Source organism: Asparagus officinalis, chromosome 8, assembly GCF_001876935.1.
Source record: "Asparagus officinalis chromosome 8, Aspof.V1, whole genome shotgun sequence".
Lineage (NCBI taxonomy): Eukaryota > Viridiplantae > Streptophyta > Magnoliopsida > Asparagales > Asparagaceae > Asparagus > Asparagus officinalis.
The window spans coordinates 86,215,968-86,223,786 of record NC_033801.1 but is presented as its reverse complement, the minus strand read 5'-3'; positions in this window follow the sequence as shown (position 1 = coordinate 86,223,786).

Genomic DNA, 7,819 nt, shown 5'->3' with positions numbered 1-7,819 from the left:
GATTCAATTCTTGTTTTAGTGAGAACTATTGAAGTATCAATCTACGCGTTGACCGGTGTAGATTTTCATCGTAATGCGTTGACTGGCGTTGACCTAGGGTTACACGTTGACCGACGTTGACCTAGGGTTTTGCGTTGACCTAGGGTTTTGCGTTGATCAATGTTGACTTTCATCGCAACGCGTTGACTTTCATCACAACGCGTTGACCGACATTGACTTTCATCACAACGCATTGACCGGTATGAACTTTCATCGCACGCATGTTGACTTTCATGGCACGCGTGTTGACCGGCGTTGACATAGGGCTACGCATCGACCAACGTTGACTTTCATCGCCACGCGTTGACAGGCGGTGACTTTCATCGCAACGCGTTAATCGGTGTTGACACAGTTTATGCTCTTAAGGCGTTGGAGCGTGGAGGACCAGTTTATACTCGTATACTTCTAAGAGTTTCGGGAATCAGTTTAACCTCGTGTACCCGTCGGAGGTTGCCGGGTTATCCTTAAGAATATTACGCGTAACATTCTTCAGGAACTTCCCGTCAAGAGTGGAAAATAGTTTAGACTCGTATACCCATTGCAGTATCAATACGGGTGTTGAATACATCGAAAAACACTAAAAAATAGGTCAAAATGTATGCAAAGTGTCCCCGTATCCCTCCACACGTGCGAGCCAGCATTTCATGGCTCACACATGTGTGGGCCAGCAAGTGAGGTTTGGTTCGGGCTAATTCAATCCGGTTCAGGGTTCGGTTCAGGGTCCGGTTCAGGGTTTTGGTTAGGTTCAGGGTTTGGTTCAGGGTTTGGGTTCGGTTCAGGGTTCTCTTAACACCCCCAAATGAAACCCGATTTCTCCCCCTTCTCTTCTTTTTTCAGTTTCAAAAATTCCAGCTTCCCAAGTTCTCCTCTGCCTTGAATTCTTCTTCTCCAAGAATTCTAACCTCTTCGTCCTCCTAGACCTCTAACTCCTTCCTCTTCAAATCCCTCAACTTCCTCAAACCTTCAAGCAAGGCAAGCTAGGGTTTGGGTTTGGAGAATTCCCATCTCTAATTCAAGCTTCATCTTTGTCGTGGACCAAGAGCTTTGTTCTTCTTCAGTCCTTCTCTGAACTCTGGTAAGAATCCCACTCTCACATAATTTCAATTTGATTCCTTTCTCTTGAATTCTTGATTTTCCAAAACCCTAGCCTCTTGATTTGGGGGAAAACATGAACATTGATTTTGGGCTCTTGAATGGTGACCGACCCTTTATTGGGGGACTTAACTTGTGTTTGGATGCTTCAACCCCTTTAATTTTATACAAATTTTCAGTTTTATATATATGGCCAAAATTTTTTGTTAAAGATCACTTGAACTTGACTTTGGGTTGCGGTGAAACAATCTCTTGTTTGAATATTGATATAGCCGACACCCTTGTATGCATGAACTTGGATGAGATCTTTGTTGTAGGAATTTTTGTGTCGAGCCTTTGGATAAAAAACAAAATTTTGAATGGTTGAAGACCCTTCTTGTTTGAAGGTTGACATGGCCAACACCCTCTCCTTATTTGTTGTTGAAATCAGAATTTAAGTGTTTAGCTTCAACTGTAGATAAGAATTGATCCTCTCGGCTTATTTTGAATGTTTAACCTTATGGGAAAAATTGCAAAATAGACCGTTTTTGCTAATTATTTAGCAAAATAGACCGTTTTGCTAAATAATTAGCAAAATAGACCTCTTTTTGGCCAACAGGTCAAAAAAAGGTCTATTTTGCAAAACAGCTCAGAAAACATACGAGACTAGTAGTCCCGTATGTTTTAATCACGGATTAGTAAAATTTTCTACTCAGAAAACATACGGGACTACTAGTCCCGTATGTTTTCTGAGTCACTAATCCGTGATTAGTTGGCTCTAAACATACGGGACTTGTAGTCCCGTATGTTTTCTGAGCCTTGTTTTTCAAAATCGACCTATTTTTTTTAAAAGAGGTCTATTTTGCTAATTATTTTTCAAAGTGGTCTATTTTGCTATATATTTTATAAAAATCACTGCTGGATTTTCAACCTTTAGCGACGGAAAAATCCGTCGCTATAAGTCATTTTTCCGTCGCTAAGTGTTTTAGTGACGGAAAAAATACAGTTCCGTCGCTAAAACTTCGACGTTATAACAGGGGTGTCTAAAAACACTTTTAGTGACAGAAATGCCGTCACTAAATTTTAGCGACGGCTTATTAGCGACGGCCAAATGGTCGCTATTTTAAAAAAATAAAAAAATAAAAAAATAGCTACGGAAAAATCCGTCGCTAATATTCCTTTAGCGACGGAAAATCCGTCGCTAAAACTTTATTAGCGACGGTAAAACCGTCGCTATTATTTTTTAAAAATATCCAGATGTGATTTCGTGCATGTTTTCCGTCGCTAAATAGTTATTTAGTGACGGAAATTCCGTTGCTAAAATTGTATTTAGCAACGGAATTTTCGTCGCTAAAAAATTTAAAAAAAGGAATTTGCAAAATGTTTTGAAAATTGAAAAAACCATGTACAATATCGATAATAATTTTTAAAAACCTGTTCAATCAGCAGAAGAAAGCTTCAATCTCACGTAAATATCACATCTCATGCATATATCACACATTTAATTCAATAAAAGCAAGTAAAAGTTTCAGAGGACTGTCCGCATCTATAATTTAAAAATTAATGGAAGTGAGCATATCCCGACATATATCATTTTAATTTAGGGATGTAAACGTGTGTTCAGAGGACCGCATGTGTGACCGGCTATCAGAGGAAGGCTTCTATCCCATTAGGTATGTAAACGTGACGTGTATATGTATTTACGTGTGTTCAAGTATACTTTCAATTCGTCAAAATTTCGGCAGCACCTACCCGCTGTTCTCCGAGTACACTATAATGGGAAGGATATACTTATGCATATCCCTCCGCAATTTGTACACGGAGAACAACGAGTAAGCGCCGCCGAAACTCTGACGAAAAGAAAGTACACAAGAACACAAGTAAATACATATACACGCCATGTTTACATACCTAACCCGTCCAAAGTGGACAGATCCAATAAATATTTATATATAAGCCCCCTCTCACATACGCGTACAAAAAAGTTATCGGACCGAACAAGATGGTCATGTATCCGCCAACGATCCTGTACGCGTATGTGACAAGTAAATAAAGAGATTATATATAGTATTTATTGGACGAGGTATTCTACGGCTCGAAAATATGAGTGTACGGTGTGTGTAGTTTCTGAGTAATTAACGATATAATAGTTACGCTAACCCCTTATCCTCACTCTCATCCCCACCCCCACCCTCACCTAAACCTAACCCTAACCCTCAACCTCAACCTCAACCTCACCATCACCTAATGCTAACCCTCACCCTCACCCTCACCCTCACCTTCACCCTCCCCTAACCCTAACCTTAACCCTCAAACTCACCCTCACCCCACCCCCATCCTCTGACCTCACCCTCACCGATCTCTAACCCTAACCCTCATCCTCACCTAACCCTAACCCTCAACCTCAATCTCACCATCACCCCCACCCTCACCCTCACCCTCACCTAACCCTCACCCTCAACCTCACCCTCACCTTCACCCTCCCCTAACCCTAACCCTAACCCTAACCTTAACCCTCAAACTCACACCCTAACCCTAACCCTAACCCTAACCCCTCACATTCACCCCCACCCTCACCTAACCCTAACCCCCACCCTCACCTAACCCTCGCCTAACCCTAACCCTAACCGTAACCCGAACCCTAACCCTAACCCTCGCCTAACCCTAACCCTCAACCTCAACCTCACCATCACCCCCACCCTCACCTGACCCTAACCCTAACCCTAACCCTAACCCCTCACATTCACCCCCACCTTCACCTAACCCTAACCCTCACCCCCACCCTCACCTAACCCTCACCTAACCCTAACCGTAACCCGAACCCTAACCGTAACCCGAACCCTAACCCTAACCCTAACCCTCGCCTAATCCTAACCCTAACCCTCACCGAACCCTAACCCTAACCCTAAACCTCGCCTAACCCTAACCATAACATCTAACCCTAACCCTAACCCTAACCACCACCCTCACCTAACCCTCGCCTAACCCTAACCCTCACCGAACCCTAACCCTAACCCTAGCCCTAACCCTTGCCTAACCCTAACCCTAACCCTAACCCTCACCGAACCCGAACCCTAACCCTAACCCTAACCCTCGCCTAACCCTAACCATAACACTAATTAAATTTAATTTTTTAATATCATAATTTCATCAAAATTAACATTTTTTATTAGGGTTTGGGTTTTTTGCACTATTTTTGTTTTACCAAAATTAAACACTAAATATAAAAATTAAATTACAAGTAAACAAATTAAAAAAATCACTCTACCCTAGGGGTGAGCACGGTTCGGTTCAAACCGAAAAAACTGACCGAACCGACCCGAACCGACCCGAAAAAAGCGGTTTTATGAGTAAGGCGGTTTGGGTCGGGTTGACAATTTTTCAAACCGACCCGAACCGAACCAACCGAATATATTCCCTTGCCTCAAACCCTACCCGTTTACCCAAAGACAAAGCAAGTCCGTTACTAAAAAATTACAACGTCAGAGTCTAGTATTTAATCCAAAAGGATAAGTTACTTCACTTAAAAACAGTATACATACATAAGCAAGAATAATAAATTGAAGTGAAGTTAAAAAATAAATACATGCTGGCATAGGGTAATAAGAATATATAAAAGATAAATTGAAGTGAAGTTATACTTGATGAAGTTAGAACCGAACAAACCGAACCGAACCGCACCGAACCGATTTGCAATGGTTCGGTTCGGTTTTGAATTGTAGGTGGTTCGGTTCGGTTGTTCAAATTTTGGTAAAAACCGACCCGAACCGAACCGTGCTCACCCCTAAGAAGGATAATGGATGGGTATGAACGTATGCATATTGGTATTGATTGTCAGAATACGAATATGAATACTAAAATCTACCGATGTGTATTTATGAATGAGAATATGGATATGAGTTAAATATTTGCATGCGGTCCGTATTTGAACATTTGAAAATATATATCAATCAGATGGCGGGCGCCCGCGCCCAAAAATTTTCCCTCAGGATTTCTTTAGCGACGGAAATTTCCGTCGCTAAAGATGTTATTAGCGACGGAAATTTCCGTCGCCAATAATTCGTTGCTAAATATTTTAGCGACGGAGAATTTCCGTCGCTAAAATGTAAATATCCGTCGGTAAAAACAATTTACCGACGTACAAATAGCGACGGACTATTTCGTCGCTATAACCCTTGTTATAGCGACGGACTATTCCGTCGCTATTTGTCCGTAGGTAAATTGCACTTTTCCACTAGTGAATGGTCTATTTTGCAAATTTTCCCGATCGAAACTTTTTCTTTGGGGGTTTCGTTGTCACGCACTTGGTTATGACTAGTTGGATTGAGTGAGAATTGAGTTCCCAATTTGTGGGAAATATCGATGTTTGGGTCAGAAATTGATGTTTTCATTGTTATCGAATTTATTACAACTTTAGCCGTTATAATAAACTCAAATAAATAAAAAGTCGATCTTTTTATAAGATCTTCTTACACAATGAAAATATAAGATTACAATTCCTTCAAACAATACACAACAGATGTTTATCGCCTGTTGTTTGTGTAGGATCTTTGCTTGTGCCGGGGACATTGATATCTGTGAACCTCCGCAGATCAGATCCGGTTGACAGATTGAAAATCAAATCTCCTACTTCACGGAGGATGTATTCGCTGAAGTGGTAATCCCGACCAAGCGAGATTACGACTCTTCTCGGGATTTAAGACCAAGCTTAAATCTCAAGGAAAGAGGGGACGGGGCTTCAGATCCTTCAAAAGACTCCTTCTTTATGTCGAAGTTCGTCGGGATCTTGCTAGCCCTTGCTGAAATTCGTGACTCTTGGCTCTGAAGTTCGGCAGCACATCCTCGTCTTGATAATAATTCGCCCCTCGTGAAATGAGCCCCATTGGCCTGTATTTATAGGCTTTAGTTGGGGAGTTTTAGGATAAGAACGATGGATTTGGCCTTATCCTCAGTTGACAACCGTGTAACCACATTTGAAGATGATATCTAGGCAGTTGGGAACCTCTGAAACAGAAGAAATCCCGTGAAAACAACAAAAAACACGTTTTGGACGTTTGGTCAACTTTGGGCGCGGGACAGACCACAGTGACCCGCGCGGTCGCGGGTCACCTCGAGGTGACCCGCGCGGCTACGGCTCACCAAGAGGTGACTCATGCGCCATGCAAGTTTCGAGCCTTGTTTGAGTTCTTTCGGTGTTTCCCGACTTTTCCGAACTTGTACTTTCTGTCGATTTGCCTATTTGGTTGTCTTGTTAACTTGTACGCTTCGCTGATTGATGAGCGCAAGCTGACCGACGAGTGCGTTCAGTCACTTGGAGCTGACCGACACGCGCGAGCTGACTGATGAGCGTGTTCGGTCACTTGGAGCTGACTGACGCGCGCGTTCGATCATTTGAAGCTGACCGACGCGCGCGAGCTGGCTGACGAGCGCGTTCTGTCACTTGGAGCTGACTGACGCACGCGAGCTAACTGACAAGCACGTTCGGTCATTTGGAGCTGACCGACGCGCGCGAGCTGACTGACGAGCTCGTTCGGTATTCTGAGACTACATCAATCAGAATGGCATGATGCTGACAGCGAAACCCAGATCGACTTGGATCTGGTTGACAATGCTAGAGCTAATATGCCCGGTGAAATACAGGGGTCGGTCATGCTTTGAATTCTTCGTCTGCATGTCCTACTTGGTGAAGGTAATACAAGGAAAGTGGTTCGCCATGAGGTTGCAATGTTGAATTGACGGCTCGGGTTCTTCGGGGGCTAGCTTGATCTGAGTCAGAAAATGTCAGAATTAGTTAAGGCTTCTTGCAACGATTCCCTCGTGTCTTTTGAAAGACGCAACAGTCCATACAAAGTTAATCTAGTCGGTATATTAGCTAATTGTGTCATAATATCGAAGCGATGCAGAGTGTTCGAGCTCCTTAGTTTGTCTCTTCCAATCGGTTGATTGAATCGAGACTGTCTTGGGTTCTGAACCTCTTGGTGTAAGGGCTTCTTCTCCTTTTGCTTTTGTTGAATCTTCTCAGCAACTACGGGGGGAGTTACGGCCACTCTTATTTCAGCTAATGTTTTAGAAGGAACTTTTTTGGCCACCCCTTGCTCGGCTAACTGATTGGAGGCATTCAGGTATTTGAAATAGTATTTGTTCCCACTCTGGGTAGAAAAGACCGGTTCTCTGTTGGTTACAAAGACTTCTTGTTCATCTTAGGAGAGTGGGAAAGTAGGGATTCTTTCGTCATTTTCTTCCAGAATGGCTGAGGCTCTGCAACAGGACTTTCCTTTACCTTTTGATTTCTTCTTGGATGACGATCCGACCCACTATTCATCTTCAATCAGATTAGGATGGACCCAGAGAATCTCGCCATTTGGGGCTGTGTGTGGCATAAGTCCTTTTTGGCGTTGTTTGTGAGGATCGTCGTTGACGGTCTTCATCGCTACGTTTATTATGGGTTCAGGCTGAAACCAATTCAAAGGAACAGATCCGAAGCTGATTAATACTGCATTCACACCCACCTTCTTCTCTTCAGATGGTTTCATAGTAATGACCCCAACATCGATCAAAGCTTGAATTTTGTCTTTGAGGGCGTAACATGACTTGGTAGGATGATGTGGAACGCGCAGTACTTTGGGTCATTAACCCTTTTAGCCTCTTTTTGATCTTGGATCAGAGGTAACTTGATCTTGTTGTTCTCTATGAGGTATTTGAAAATACC